Source organism: Artemia franciscana, unplaced genomic scaffold (genome assembly GCF_032884065.1).
Source record: "Artemia franciscana unplaced genomic scaffold, ASM3288406v1 Scaffold_2772, whole genome shotgun sequence".
Classification (NCBI taxonomy): Eukaryota; Metazoa; Arthropoda; class Branchiopoda; order Anostraca; family Artemiidae; genus Artemia; species Artemia franciscana.
In genome coordinates, this window is record NW_027063542.1 from 16,126 (window position 1) to 32,500 (window position 16,375).

The 16,375-nt window shown below is 34.1% G+C and overlaps 4 non-coding genes across 4 annotated transcripts; all 4 read right to left on the minus strand.

Annotated features, from left to right (window-relative positions):
- Window positions 1-9,231: 9,231 nt before the first annotated feature.
- On the minus strand, window positions 9,232-9,342 carry LOC136043004 (U5 spliceosomal RNA). Its single transcript, XR_010621526.1, has one exon. It is a non-coding gene; the product is annotated as a U5 spliceosomal RNA (small nuclear RNA).
- A 738-nt stretch (window positions 9,343-10,080) lies between these two features.
- On the minus strand, window positions 10,081-10,244 carry LOC136043000 (U1 spliceosomal RNA). The gene has a single exon (XR_010621523.1). It is a non-coding gene; the product is annotated as a U1 spliceosomal RNA (small nuclear RNA).
- A 1,748-nt stretch (window positions 10,245-11,992) lies between these two features.
- Window positions 11,993-12,184, minus strand: LOC136043001 (U2 spliceosomal RNA). The gene has a single exon (XR_010621524.1). It is a non-coding gene; the product is annotated as a U2 spliceosomal RNA (small nuclear RNA).
- Window positions 12,185-13,884: 1,700 nt separating this feature from the next.
- LOC136043003 (U5 spliceosomal RNA) lies at window positions 13,885-14,000 on the minus strand. The gene has a single exon (XR_010621525.1). It is a non-coding gene; the product is annotated as a U5 spliceosomal RNA (small nuclear RNA).
- Between the last annotated feature and the right edge of the window lie 2,375 nt (window positions 14,001-16,375).

The following is a 16,375-nucleotide window of genomic DNA, read 5'->3' on the forward strand; positions in this document are numbered from 1 at the left end:
CATTAGATAATTCGACTATGCTGAAGAAATGTGGCTATCACAAAATTTGATTTAATGACTTTGGGGGAAAATGAGGGTGCGAGGGGGTTTAACTTCAATTCTTTGGTCACTTAAAAAGGCCACTAGAACTTTTAATTTCGATTAGAATGATCCCTCTCGCGAAACTCTAGGACCACTGAGTCTACATAATTACCCCTGGAAAAAAACAAACAAGTAAACACGCATCCGTGATCTGTCTTCTCACATTAAACACCAATTTCACATTTGTGCAGATAAGAGCTTTAAACCCTATAGCATGATTCTCTGATACGCTGAATCTGACGGTTTGATTTTCATTAAGAACCTATACCTTTTAGGGGGTGTAAATTTTAAAAATAATTAAAAACACCTGAAATACTTGCAACCCTTCCCCCGGAAGCTGTGAGGGGTCAGTCATCCTCAAAACTATAATTATTAGATCTTTAGACCGTGCTGAACAAAATGGTTATCTTAAAATTTTGAGTAGACAACTTTGCTACTAGGTCTTTCTATTTACTATTAAACGAACCCTCTTCCGATCATCTAGGATCAATGGTTCGATGTGATCACCCATGGGGAAAACAAACAAATCAACACCTATCTGTGACCTTGTTTTCGACAAAAAAATCTAAATTCTTCATTTTTATATATAGGGGATTGAACCTCTAAAGTAGGGTTCTCGGATAAGCAGAACCTTATGGTATGATTTTCATTAAATCATTTCTTTTTTGGGGGCGTTTCTTTCTTTTTCAAAAATTAGGCAAATTTTGTCAGGCTTGAAACTTTGGGGGAAAGCACAAAACTTCACGAATTCTATATTTTGAATAAATATAAAAATTCAATTCTTTTGATGTATCTACTGTTATCAAAACCCTGATTCTGACAGTTTCGGTTACAATTGAGGCGCATCGCTCCGTACTTAGTTTGTTACCACGAACTATTTGATTTACTAGGTCAAAAGGTCAAATAAAGACAAATACGGTTTTGCTCGACATTTTTGCTGCTAAAGTAATTAGGACAAAGGTAAATGAAAGCATAATAGCTATGCTAAATAAGCTATGCAGACGATGTACTTAATTTGAGCCGCCTCCTTCACGGTTTAGAGGAGAATTTTATCCAGCTTCAAGTAGAATATGGAAAAATAGGCCTTCAGTTTAACGAAAAGAAATCTGATGTGTTGTTATTTAATGCTAAGCAAGGGTCTGCTGTTGATGTTAGGCTGGGTGGTGCTACTGTTCGGCTTGCCGAACACATAGTTTATTTGGGGATCCCTATTGGTCGGTCTATGCTTGAAACACGTCATCTTTTGCAGAGTCATTTGCAGAAGCGGATCTCTTTAGCGTATAGCCGTGTTGTAGTTTATAAGCGTCAGTTTGATCGGCGGATTTTGGCCCATCTATGCAATGGCACTACCTCATTATCTGTATCTAAGTGCCTTTTGGAGGATTTTCCAAAAGGAAGATAAGAAAAAATTGCGGTCTACATATTCTAAATATGCAAAGTACCTCTTACGGCTTCCACCATGGACAAGTAACCATATTGTGACAAGTCGGTATGGGATCATCAACCCTAATGAAGCAATATTAGCCCAGATCGCCAGATATAACTCTAATATTGTTACTCATCCTTGGGCAATTATTTTGAGGCAATAGGTTTTTTATTTTTTGTAGTTAGATACTCATGTGTTTTTTATTTTTCTTGTGTGTTGTGTATTCTTTTGTAGTGAGTTTTTGAGTTTTTTTTTTTTTTTTTTTTTTTTTTTTTTTTTTTTTTTTTTTTTTTTTGATGGGAAATAAATATGCATGTATGTATGTATGTATTCCTGTACAGTGATATTTAAAGTTGTATGTATGCAAAAGCGGTTCAGTGCTTCATCAAATGTTCTTTATAAATTATTCCATTGTTGTGATGTTTCTTTTTTTTTTCATATTCCTTTTTTTTTGTCGTTTTGTCTGTATACTCCGTCTCTGTTTACTTTGTATTGTATGACGGGTTAGAAATAAAATAAATTAATAAAAAAAATAAATAAATTTGGGTTCTTTCTCATAACTACCTATAGAATATTTATATAAGAAGGCTTGGGGTAATGAATCATATTTTTCTACTCTATGTATTTTATAATCTCCCCTTTCCCCCTATTCTTTGCCAGACTTATATTTTAGTAAAATTTCTTTTGTAATTTCTACGACTAAGAATTTGAAACTTAACCTGCCAACTTTACTCGTAATTCCGAAATCAACATATTTGTTTTTTTTACGATTTTATATGGTAGCCTTAGTTTAACGACATTTGAAGCTTAAAATATTATATTCTATTAAGCCCTGTTTAATTTCAAAAACACTTAAACGCAAGAGATTATGAATTTCAACTAGGGAGTGGTCATCCCCTCGATTTCTTTATTACTTTATTGATTCTTGTCTTACAAGTCCTCTACTTACTTTACATTTTATATTTTAATAAAATATTTTTATTATTAAAAATTTGCGATTAATAAACAATAAATTAGATATTGATTTATGAATATTTAAAATTTTTTATGCTTTAAAAAAAAAGAATAAAAAACACTGCTCAGTTAATTAATGCTTATAAATATTAACCGTGGTTCCATCTATGACTGAAGAATCTTTTTACAGCTTTTGATATTTAAAATTTTTGAAGGGTTGATTCAATTGTTGAGTTATGAAGAAATGATACTTTTGACCAACCCGAAAGACTCGTTGTAATTTCAACTAATGTCCGGAAACAAATTACATTGTGCTTATGGTAAATGTTAGTTGATTCAAAGCTGAATCATGAATATAATTGAAAAGGCGAATTGTTCAAAAATTAAATATAATAAAACTTCAGATTGATATGTAATTTAATATTACTAAAACCCAGAGTTGCAATTATTTGGGCTCAAGAGAGAGAGAATGCTTGGGTGTTAGTGGCTATTCTACGTCAGTAGCTTTTTATGTTTAAAAAAAACTGTATAATATACACCGATGTTTCCAAGGATTAGAGAAATCTTATTAATGACAAGGTAAACAAATTTTGAAGGAATTTACCAGTTGTAAAATTGTTGAAGAAATGATAAAATCCACCAACCCGAAAGAACATTGACTATTTCTAATCGAAACTCAACATTTCACTAAAATAATTTTTCGGGCGGCAGCAGTCTGACTTTTCGTAGTTATGACCCTGAGGTATGTGAGAAAAAACGCGTGCGCGACATTTGAATTCGGAGGCACGCAATGAAGATGATCCAATTTTGAGTTAGAGGGATGAGTTCACGATCCTGCTTTTAGAGGACAAAGCAAGACAGCAAATTAAGTCAAAAACATTTTTAACAATCCAAAACTGAAATATTTCTGTCTGAATTTAACGTGGATTTAATTGCTACTTACATCTCTCGTGCTTTACAAATTCCCTTTTTGCTTAGTTCTTGGCTTTAATATAGAGCTTACCTAAAAGAATAGCCCTTCCCCCTCCTTTAGAAAAATGTATTCTAATCACCAGACATATAAATGATTTCTTAGCCCCTTTTTATTTACAATTATATGAAAATATATAGAAATGAGTCAAAATTTTAATATGACAGCAAAAAAAAAAACTTTTTTCTTTCCTTTTGGTTTTACAAAAAAAGCTTAAAATGAGTTACATTACATAATTATTGCTTTTTTTCTAACCTTAATTGGATTATTGCAATGAAGTAATGGTTGGGAGCACCATACCACAGTTCCTATTTGCTGCTTTTGGCTCAACTGCGCAAGGCGAATCTGTGACTTAAGGTGGAAATTTATGGCGAATGTATGCCACCCTTTATTCAATGACACTCAACTAAATTTTAACATTCTTTAGCATTGTTTAACATCCATAATTTTAAATCTATATATATAAAAATAAGTTGTCTGTGTGTGGATCTGTGGATCTGTGGATCAGGTGTGACGTCGTGTTTGTCCGCATATGACGTCTGAATTATTTCACACTAATACAAAAGAAGAAAAAAACTAAAAAAGGTAAAAACTACAAAAAAAACTAAAAAGAAAAAAAAAACTAAAAAAGCTAAAAAACTAAAAAAAACTAAAAAAAGGTAAAAATCTAATAACTAAAAAAAAACTGAAAAAAATAAAAAAAGGCAAAAACTACAAAAAAAATAAAAACTAATAAAAAAACTAAAAAAGCTAAAAAACTAAAAAAACCTAAAAAAAAACTAAAAAAAGGTAAAAAACTAAAAAAAACTAAAAATCTATATATATAAAAATAAGTTGTCTGTGTGTGGATCTGTGGATCAGGCGTGACGTCGTGTTTGTCCGCATATGCCGTCTGAATTATTTCACACTAATACAAAAGAAGAAAAAAACTAAAAAAGGTAAAAACTACAAAAAAAACTAAAAAGAAAAAAAAACTAAAAAAGCTAAAAAACTAAAAAAAACTAAAAAAGGTAAAAATCTAATAACTAAAAAAAACTGAAAAAAATAAAAAAAGGCAAAAACTACAAAAAAAAATAAAAACTAATAAAAAAACTAAAAAAGCTAAAAAACTAAAAAACTAAAAAAAACTAAAAAAAGGTAAAAAACTAAAAAAAACTAAAAACTAAAAAAGAAAAAAACTAAAAAAAAGGAAAAAACTGAAAAATAAAAGAGAAAAAGAAAACTAAAAAGGGAAAAAACTGAAAAATAAGAGAAAAAGAAAACTAAAAAAATATTAATAAATATAAAAAATATAAATATAAATATAATATAAATTAGCAATCAACAAAGCACCGAGACACAAATGACGACCGGGACACAGGGAGTATAAATGACGACCTGGACATAAGTAAAAAAAAAAAACTAAAAAAACTAAAAAAATGGTAAAAACTACAAAAAAACTAAAAACTAATAAAAAACTAAAAAATCTAAAAATCTAAATAAACTAAAAAAGAAAAAAAAGAAAAAAGGAAAAAAATAAAGGAGAAAAACAAAACTAAAAAACGAATGTATATACAGACCGGGACACCGGGATACAAATGACGACCGGGACACAGGGAATATAAATGACGACCGGGACACAGGGACACAACTACAATGGGGACGCCAGGGGGCACAGGGGGATATAAATGACGACCGGGACACCGGGACACAAGGAATATAAATGACGCCCGGGACACTCAAAGAGAAATCACAGACTGGAACACCGGGACACAAATGACGACCGGGACACAGGGACATAACTACAAAGGGGACGCCGGGGTGCACAGGGGGATATATAAATGACGATGGCGACTCAGGGAATGGTCGATTAGCAATCACCATCAACAAAGCTCAAGGGCAATCATTAGAATCATGAGGTATAGATCTGAATACGGATTGTTTTCCCATGGACCATTATATGTTGCATGTTCAAGAGTCGGTAAACCTGAAAATCTATTTATATGCACAGACAATGGGACAGCAAAGAATGTTGTATATTCGCAAGTTTTACGTAGTTAAAAACATATATATATATATATATATATATCTATCTATATTCACAGGTGGGACATAGGGACACAACTACAATGGCGCGTAACTAATATGGCGCGTAACGACTTACGCGCGCGGGGGGGCTTGGGGGGGGGCGCGAAGCGCCCCCACCAACTAGGTGTTGGGGTGGCGCGAAGCGCCACCCCAACAGCTAGTTATATATAACAGCCTAACTTTATACATGACATTCTTATCTGATATTGCAATCACCCGGACGAAAATGTATTTCACCGGGTCAACATTTTGAGGAAACGCTGTGTTGCAAGATGCAAAACTACGGAGCAATATATTCTTAGGGATATATTTGAGACAATCAGGGGGAGAGCCCCCCCCCCAAGTTATTGAAGAGTTATATTGTCGTGAATCGACGCCACTACATTTCATGTTTCAATGGAAATGCAGTTTTTTCTTCTTTTCTCAGTACTTTTTTTTTAGCACTTGGTGGGTCCGGAGCGCTTTACCTAAAATTTTTAAATTTAACTGTTTGATACTTTGAATCAAAATTTAAGTATAATACTAGGTGATATTTTGTGTAAGCAAAGTTCATATTATTAGACTGTGTGGTTGGTATACAATTTTCTAGCTATTCTTACTGATCCCCATCTAAAGTCATTTATGGAGTCCACTATATTACTAATTTAAGTTATTTGAAATAGTTTTTTATGAGAAATATTTAAATTTATAGACTAATTTCTATTTGTCTGTGTTTGTGTGTGTGTTTTTGTGTGTGTGTGTCGAAATTTTTACTTTTTGTGTTTTCTTCAGTTTTTTATTCGGCCTTTTTTTCGGGGGGGGGGGCCGATAGAGCAGTACTAAAATCAAGCAATAATACACACACACACACATATATATATATATATATATATATATATATATATATATATATATATATATATATATATAAAAACAAGTTGTCTGTGGATGTGTCTGTGAGGTGACGTCATGTTTGTGTGTTGACTGACGTCATGAAGTTAGTTGTCGTCATTTTTGTTATGACGGTGACTTCATTAAAGATATTTAAGACATGCGTTCACGTAGAAATCTGTTAATGTTTAACTTTAAAATGACTGATGGACTTACAATGGCAACAGCCGAGGAAGATGCTCAAAGAGTCTATGCCAAAAAACGTGCTGCTGATAGAGAAAGTAAGAAAAGAAAGCGTGCCGAGGAATCAAAAGAACAGCAAGGAAACAGGCTTGAGGCTGATAGAGAAAGAAAGAACAGAAAGCGTGCCGAGGAACTACCAGAGCAACGCGAAAGCAGACTTGCTGCTAAAAGAGAAAGTGAAAAAAGAAGGCGTGCCGAGGAACTACCAGAGCAACATGAAAATACGTCAACAGAGGCAGTGACATGGCAGTTTTTGGCTTGCAGCCCGAAATCAAAGATATCGACGAAATCGTACAATATCAGGCTGGAAGATACATAAGCAGTAATGAAGCTGTATGGCGAATTCTTTCATTTCCGATACATGAACGTAGTCCAGCTGTTGTTCACTTAGCGGTACATTTACAGAATGGTCAACGTGTTTATTTCTCGTAAACCAACGTGCAACAAAGAGCCCTGAATCCACCGGATACAAAGTTAACCGGTTTCTTTTCGCTTTGCAAAAATGATTCTTTTGCAAAAAAACTGCTGTATACTGAAGTGCCTTCGTATTACACGTGGAATACTAAAAATAAAGTAATAAAGTAAAAAATATAAAAAATAAATACTGTAATAAATATATTTAATAAAATAATAAATAATACTAAAAATAAAAAATAAAATAAAGTAATCAGCCCTCCTCTTTAGCTCATAATTATCCATGCATTTTTAATCAAAATTTTAAGAAAGCCATTTTGTCTAGCATAGTTTAACGATACAAAACTACGGCAAAACTAATGCAAAACTACGGAGCAATATATTCTTAGGGATATATTTGGGACAATCAGGGGGCTAGAGCTAAACATTCTATCTGTGGAACGTACGTCAGGAGTGACTACTAGTTTCAGGTATCAATAGCGTTAATATTCTGACAAAATCTTATTTTAAAATTTGGAAATGACAGCCATAAAACTTTTCAGTAAATAGGGGTAGCACCAGAATAAATTTTTACTTATAAAAAGTATTTTTGGGTTATTCCCCCATCCCCCAGAAAATACCCCAGAAACAACACATTTTTTTAAGTAAATTTATAGTTCTTTTAGAGTACTAAATAGTGCCTCTGAGGTACCAAATGGCTTCTTTTTAGTTTTTAGTGCTATTTTCACTTTATTTTGGACAAAGGGTTCCATCTTTGCTCCTGCATCCCCTTCAAGTTTGGATTTTGACGAAATTACGCCGCTGTAAAAAAGCAAAAGAAATGAAAAAAAAGTCCTATAAGATGGAGTCGAGCTACAAGGACTTAGTAGAAACAACGTAGTACGAGGAAAGTTGCATTCCAAGATGGTGGTATCTTTTGATTTTTCAAGGGCAGAAGATCAATTACTTTATGCAGTAATAGTGTGTATGGATTTCAGTTAGTTTTGTTCAGATTTCTTGAGCAATGCTTTGCCTTTTACTTTTTAGCCTAAATAAATTACGTGGCTATGCTCTAAGGATAATAAATCCAGAAATAGTTACTTTTTAAGACGAAACAAAAGAGGACTAAATGTTGCTGGGACTTGAATCGCTTTTACACCATCTAAGGGCTTAAGAAATAAATACAAGTATCGTTTCCGTTCCAATTTCGTACAGGCCTATTGGCCCATCACAAAGTCTTCTTCCCCTGGAGGCAAAATAGACTTGTGTAAAATTTAGGACGGTTCTGGAGCCTGCAAAAGAAAAAAGGGCCAGTCCTGACCACACCAATTCCTTGTGCCAAAATATGTTGTAGAATGTGTTTCAGTCATTTCAGACCGAGGAATCATTAGTTTAGCTGTTAGAATGCCATAATTCAGACTCCCTGAATGTATCAACGAATATAAAACTTAGAGGTGGTAAATCACAGGGAATTTGTGTTATATTTGCATTTAGGCTCCAGGCTTCTCCTTCCTCACAGACCCGTTTCATGGTCTTCCTTCACATGCAGAATCACCTGTTGATCCTCTTTTTGCTTCACGCAGAGAATGGTCTCTTGAATCGTGTTCTCCCGCCAGACCGAGCATTGTATCTAGAAACCAATGGAATCCCCAAATGAACGGATTTGCTCCTGTAAGATCTCAAAACTCCTCATTTTAGAGGAATCCCCTAAAATGGCATGGAAATACGGTTCCTAGACGAGGGAGGAATGAGGACCCTAAGAGATTGAGGACTCAATAGCGCCTAGGACTTGGCACACTATTGCATCAAACCAAGAGTGCCTTCGAGCATCCCTTACCCGCTGAAAAGTAGCTTCCCTGGATGTCATATGCAAAAGATAACTACAAACATCTAGCCAGCCACTTGTCAACTGGAGAGCTGTAGGCAACTAGGCGACTAACAATACCAATCACGTCTACTTCGCTGTAAACATAGCTTATTTAGGCACCTTTGGAAGTTTTGCCATATTTCACAATTACTGTCCCTTTTTACTATTTGCCCACAAGTTCACAATTTGTTTTATATTTTTGAAAAGATTGGATTTTTGTTCATAAAAGACTTCAATTATCTTGTATTTTCCAGGGTTACTTGTCTGACAACCCTAATATCTTGATACGTAAGATAATATATAAATAATATCTAGATAAGTAATCTTGAAACATTCAAACATACAACAATAGTGTACACTAGTCTGCCTTTCGGCATTCAAAAATTTGTTAAGACTCATCAAGTGCCCCTCCCCACGGTAAACTTTAGTAAAAAGCGAAAGATTAACTCGATATGAGGAGAGGCCAGAGCTATGAAAATCGCTAAGGTTGACTTGGATATTTGAGAATAAATCCTAGTAAATCCTCGTGGATTTTTTTAACAAGGTTCGAAAGCGATAAGAAATTCAATGTTCAGTCAAGTAAATACGGGCCAAAAAATCATATGATACGAAAACATATTCAATGAACAGCAATTCATGGGCAACTTTAATAACATACTACTAAAACTACATCTGCAGAAAATAACATAAATATTCAGTAATCAGGCCCAAAAAAATTGTAATGTAGCTGAATGGTCGATCAATTGCTGTAGCCAAAGGCCCCCTATTAAAATATTCCAAGAAGCTTAGCGGTAGTGAAGGAATTCTTAGTCTGATATGTTGCCAACACAATTGACTTGATGAAATGTGTGGTGACCAAGGGCATTTCACTTTTTAAGAATAGCCTTTGTGACTTAATTTAAATTTTAGCAATTTGATTCGATTCCTAGTTCAATTTAAAAATTAGTATTTGATAATTACGGAGTATTTTCAAAAACAAAATGCATCAGGAATTCAATCAGTTTAGTCAATTTAATTTAATAATGGTGACTGGTCATTGATACCCTATCATTTGCTTTAATACAAGACTAAAAAAAACAAAATGTGTTTATTTAAGGGATTTCTAATTTACTTGGTTTAAACATTATTAATTTGCACACTTTTTCTTTTCAATTCACAAAATTGAAACATAGTCCGCGCATAAACGAAGAAATCTATTTAATGTGTGGACTTGGGTCCGCGCAAACGCAGTCCCCCACTACTAAAAATTACGCTGTTGAGTTAACCCCATTTGGGGTAATCACACGGGTCAGCCAATCCGAAGTGTAATGGATAGGCCTCGCCCTAAGAGCATTTCTTACATGATTAAGGCAGCTTTTTAGCTATGTAAATATAAATTGTTTAAAATCAGATAATTACGGAGTATTTTCAAAAACAAATGCATCAGGAATTCAATCAGTTTAGGCAATCCCCACTTCCAAAAATTACGCTGTTGAGTTACCTCCATTTGGGGTAATTACAGGGGTTAGCCAATCCGAAGTGCAATGGAAAACCTGAGGGCACCTCCTTCAGGATTAAGGCAGTTTTTTAGCTAGGTAAATATGAATTGTTGAAAAATCAAAAGTTTTACTAATATCTTACGACATAAATCCGGTTGCTTTGAATGCCACTCAGAAACTTTAATTTATTAAACAGATGTAGCTTTACAATACTTTTTTCGCAGCAGTGAATCAAGTCTCTGAATTATTTTTGAAAATAGGAATGCCCCATTTCATTTTCATATGCACGCCTCTAGATCGTTTAAATGAAAGTTTACCTTTTTGAGAAAAGAAAATCAGGGGTTTCTCACTCTCTTATCAATTTGACTGAAAAGTCGAAACTTTAATTTCTGAGAACCTAGTGACCGTTCTACTGACTTTGCCAATTATTTTCTCTCTAACAATCATAGGGGGGCTCTAGTCATTACTACTATCGACAACTTACCGCAGAGCCAAGCCGCCTGAGGCCAAAAAAAGCCGCTTCAGCCATTTTATCGAATATTGGTTCAATTTAAAATTCAGCAGTTTATAATTACGAACTATTTTCGATAAAGATGCATGGAGACTTGGATCCAGCTTGGGCACTTTAAATTAATTATGGCGTCCACCCATTGGCTTTTTAACCATTCATTTTTGTAAATTTTATACAGTGTTTCTTCTTTTTTCATATGGAAAAAAAAAATGATTTCCAATATATTCAAGGACTAAGTAACAAACGGAAGGGTCTCTCTTCACTTTGAATAAAATATTATACACATTATTGATTAGGGTTAATGGACTTTGGTTTCCCCTCGAAAGCAGTGTTGCCAACGCTTCAGAAGAAAAAGTACCGTAAAACGCCCTAAAATTGTACCACTGATCAAAAAATCGTACCATATCTATTTTTTTGCGAGTTGTACTACGGGCAAGACGAAAAAAATTTTGTTATGCCCAACACGTGGACGATCGGAAAACTATCAAACAGTTCGTGGTAACGAACTGTAGTAAGGAGCGACCCGGCTCAAACGCTCTTTACGCTAGAGTTTGACTCTTTGCCTCAATTCTAATTTTTAAAACAATTAAAAGCTTTAGCGTAAAGAGCGAGGTATTGCGGAGGGGACAACCCATTTCATATACGGAGTAATTTCTGTTCGTTTTAAGTTTTAATGTCGCTCCTTACTTTCAGCTAAAAAAATTAGTTTTTTTTTTAATATTACAAGAGAGCGAACAAAGTATCAAACATCTTCTTTTAAACATATGTGGGAGACCTCCTTTCCCCTGCAGAGACCATTTTGGTGTCACTCTTCCAAATAGCTGCTCACCTATTTTGTACTTACCGTACAGATAGGTTTGCGGCTTCACGCTATAATATGAACGCAAGAGGCCAATAACAGGCAGTTAAATAAATGTGTAAAGGAAAACTTAAAACTCTAGAAGAGAAAACAAATAAAAACTACAATTCCCTCTGCTCACTGCGTCCTGACGCCCAGTCAAATCTTATTGTACCATATTGTACCACATTTTGTAAAATGTACCAGGAAATTTGTGATTGTACCAAAATGTACCTTTGGAGATGAAATTTACCAAAATGGTACAATTGTACCGCTGTTGGCAGCCCTGCTCGAAAGGGGTACGCCAGTCCCGGAGGTACTGCGATACCGGTCAAACGCGTGAAGAAAGCGGAGAAAGCCCCGACGTCCCTCCGGTTTTCAAAAATCAGTTTGATATTCTGTTCCTCATATAAGGCCCGTATCAGATAAGAAGCTGTTAAGAACAGATACAACACTTTGATTTTAGCCAAAAGGCCGAGAAGCGATAATTCAACAAGGATTGTCAAAGATATAGTAAGAATACAAGTAACAAAGTTTGTCACAAAATTTATTTCGGTTGCAATTTCCAAATAACATTAATTAACTTATCTCTTCGTCTTTAGATTTTTGTAAACAGTCCGAAACATTTCCCTTAATATCAAAGTTTATCTCAAAATTTTAATGGTAAACGGAAAATTTTCCAATCAAGACTTGGACAAAATTGTCACTCAAAAAGCCAAAATCAGAAAAGATAACACCTTAAATCACACATATATTCTCTTGGCCCTTTAGCTGACAATGATTGGAACCAGCATTGATGAATAACGTTAATTCACGGCAATTAAAGGGGTGGGGGACAGAGAAAAGTCTTTTTTCGAAATCCAGAGAGAACAATTCTCTTATTTTTTTACTTTCTTTTACAAAAATACCCCAAAAAACACCCTCATTTGCAATAAAAATTGTCAATCCACCAGTCGACACCACTGGTATTGATTAAATGCGCCAATTCATGGAAACTAGGGGACAAGGCTGGACCCAATGAGCTAATCTTTAATCTGTTTGTCCGAGTCGTTAAAACGTAGGGCAATGCATTAAAACAAGTTTCCGATAGATTTTATTTGAATTATTTATTTTTTTTTTATTTTTTTTTCTATTCCTTCCTCAAAATAGATTTGTAAACACAGCCCAAGGGGAAGTTGAGAGGGGGCGAAAGAGTATTCTCCATATTCCAGGCACTGAAATCTCGTTGTCTTTTCAATTTGTTTAACAAAAATACAAAGCAAAAAAACAAGCCCTTTTTCAATGATAATACCACAAAGAGATTTTTTTTTGTATCTAAGAGGAGGAATGCAGAAAAGAAATCTTGTAGAGAAAATTTTCTTCCCTGAATTAAAGCCACTGGTTTTCCATATATGCTACATGGTTACAATGCAAGTTTTATTAAGATATTAAATAAAAAAAAACAAGTTTTTTTAAGTGAAAGTAAGGAGCGACATTAAAACTTAAAACGAACAGAAATTACTTCGTATATGAAAGAGGCTGCTTCCTCATCAACGCCCCGCTCTTTACCCTAAAGTTTGACTCTGTCTCTCAATTCTTTTTTTTAAAACAGTAAAAAACTACGATCACCCCTGGAAAAAAAAACAAAAAACAAAAAAACAAAAAAAACAAATAAACACGCATCCGTGGTCTGCCTTCTGGCAAAAAATACAAAATTCCACATTTTTGTAGATAGGAGCTTGAAACTTCTACAGTAGGGTTCTCTGATACGCTAAATCTGATGGTGTGATTTTCGTGAAGATTCTATGACTTCTAGGGGGCGTTTCCCCCTATTTTCTAAAATAATGCAAATTTAATGCAAACTCAGGCTCGTAACTTTTGATGGGTAAGACTAAACTTGATGAAACTTATATATTTAAAATCAGCATTAAAATCACGTCTGCTTCGCTGTAAGCATAGCTTATTTAGGCACCTTTGGAAGTTGTGCCATATTTCACAATTTCTGTGCCTTTTTACTATCTGCCCATAAGTTCACAATTCGTTTTATATTTTTGAAAAGATTGGATTTTTGTTCATAAATGACTTCAATTATCTTGCATTTTCCGGGGTTACTTGTCTGACAACCCTAATATCTTGATAAGTAAGATAATATATAAATAATATCTAGATAAGTAATCTTGAAACATTAAAACATACAACAATGGTGTAGACTAGTCTGCCATTCGGCATTCAAAAATTTGTTAAGATTCATCAAGTGCCTCTCCCCACGGTAATCTTTAGTAAAAGGTGAAAGATTAACTCGATATGAGGAGAGGCCAGAGCTATGAAAATTGCTAAGGTTGCCTTGGGTATATAAAAATAAATCCTAGTAAATCCTCGTGTTTTTTTTTTTTTTTTTTAACAAGGTTCGAAAGCAATAAGAAATTCAATGTTCAATCAAGTAAATACGGGCCAAAAAATCATATGATGCAACTAAATCTGTGAAACTAAATCCACAGAAAATAACATAAATATTCAGTAATCAGGCCCAAAAATAATTGTAATGTAGTTGAATGGTCGATCAATTGCTGTAGCCAAAGGCCCCCCTATTAAAATATTCCGAGAAGCTTAGCGGTAGTGAAGGAATTCTTAGTCTGATATGTTGCCAATGCAATTGACTTGATGAAATGTGTTGTGACCAAGGGCATTTCACTTTTTAAGACTAGCCTTTGTGACTTAATTTAAATTTCGGCAATTTGATTCGATTCCTAGTTCAATTTAAAAATCAGTATTATAATTACGGAGTATTTTCAAAACAAAATGCATTAGTTATTCAATCAGTTTAGGCAATTTAATTTAATTATTGCGCCTGGTCATTGATACCCCATCATTTGCTTTAATACAAGACTAAGAAAAACAAAATGTGTTTATTTAAGACATGTTCTAATTTACTTGGTTTAAACATTATCAATTTGCAAACTTTTCCCTTTTGATTCACAAAATTGCAACATAGTGCGGGCTCAAAGGAAGAAACCTATTCAATGTGTGGACAGGGGTCCGCGCGAACCACTAGAGTCTGGAGGTGAGTGGTGCCTTTTACGCCCCTTGTGAATTTAGGGTTCGAAGGGAAGGGAAAGTTATATAAACTTTAGAAGTGACTCATTAGGTTGAAATTAGAACTTTTAGTTCCTTTTTACGAGTCGAAAATAATGGATTTCAATTACACTTCCCCCAACTACCCCTCTTTTCACCAAACACAAATATCACAATAACGGCTTAAATTGTAAAGTTAGGTCTTTCAGGATAAGCTATGGTGGATCTTGAACTCGCCAGTTTCATTTAATCTTAAAGTTACAGTTGGTTTTTAAGCATAAAGAGCAAATCGCGAAACAGTGGTGGGTTAACCTGCACAATAGCCCTAAATATATTTTTACATAATCGTTAAACTATGCTAAATAAAATGGCTATCTTAAAATTTTGATTAAAAATACATGGATAATTATGAGCTAAAGAGGAGGGCTGATTACACTCCAAACACTTTTGAGTCTTAAAAAGGGTACTACAACTTCGAATTTCCAATCAAATTAGCTCCTTTAAAATATAAATGATACTACTAGCGATGATAGAGCTGCGCTGCCTATGATATTGCTTATATTACCTTTTAATACTTTCATGTATATCGTGTCCTTCTTTTAATTGTAACTCCCACTAAACGTGTCAACCCTTAACGTCATTAGTTACTATAATTGTAGATGTGGCATTAAAAGTACACGCATAGTGTCTTCTGGCTAGGTCTGCCACAAATTACCCTGAAAGGTCTATCTTTATAATGTAAGCTGTTATTGTGATATTTGCGCGTGGTGAAAGACGGGTTGCTGGGAGGGGGGCTTGCTGAACTCAATCACTTTTGACTCTTAAAAGGGAACTAGAACTTTAAATTAAACCAAATGAGCCAATTTTAAAGTTTATACAACCATCTCTTCCATAAGAATTCTAAATCTCCTAGAGCATAGCTTAGAATCCTGACCCCCAGGTTCTAGTGACTTATTAACCGTAGAATTTGTACTAAAAGTATACACATAGTGGCTTCAGACGAGTTCAAGATCTGCCACAGCTTACTCTGAAAGGCCTAACTTAATAATGTAAGCCGTTATTGTGTTAGGAGCAAAGAACGGTAGTCGGGGAAGGTCTGATTGAAATCCATCACTTTTTATACTTAAAAAGGAATTAAAGATACCACTTTCAACCAAATGAACGCTCTGTAAAGTTTATATAACCAACCTTTTCATTCGAACCTTAAATGCCCCTGGGGGATAACATTTTTTGCTATATAGTTTTAACAAAAATTGGGCACTAACTTTTTTTTTACATTATTTCGTTGTTTTTTTTTTTTTATTAGGACTACATCATTTTCTATTCCACTATTTATTGAAAAGTTTTATGCCTGTCTTGTCCAAATTTTAAAATAAGATTTTGTCAGAATATTAACGCTACTGATACCTGAAACTAATAGTCACTCCTAGCGTACATTCCACAAATAAAATTTTTAGCTTACGCATATGAATTACAAAAGACGAACAAGCGGAATAACTCACAATTATTGCTTATATACGGAAATGTAATTTGCCTGTTGCTTTCTTCCTTCACCTTATTCTGTCTTGTTTTATTCGTATCTATTACACTGATTTTTTTTTTTCGTACAGTTATCTATATAATTTT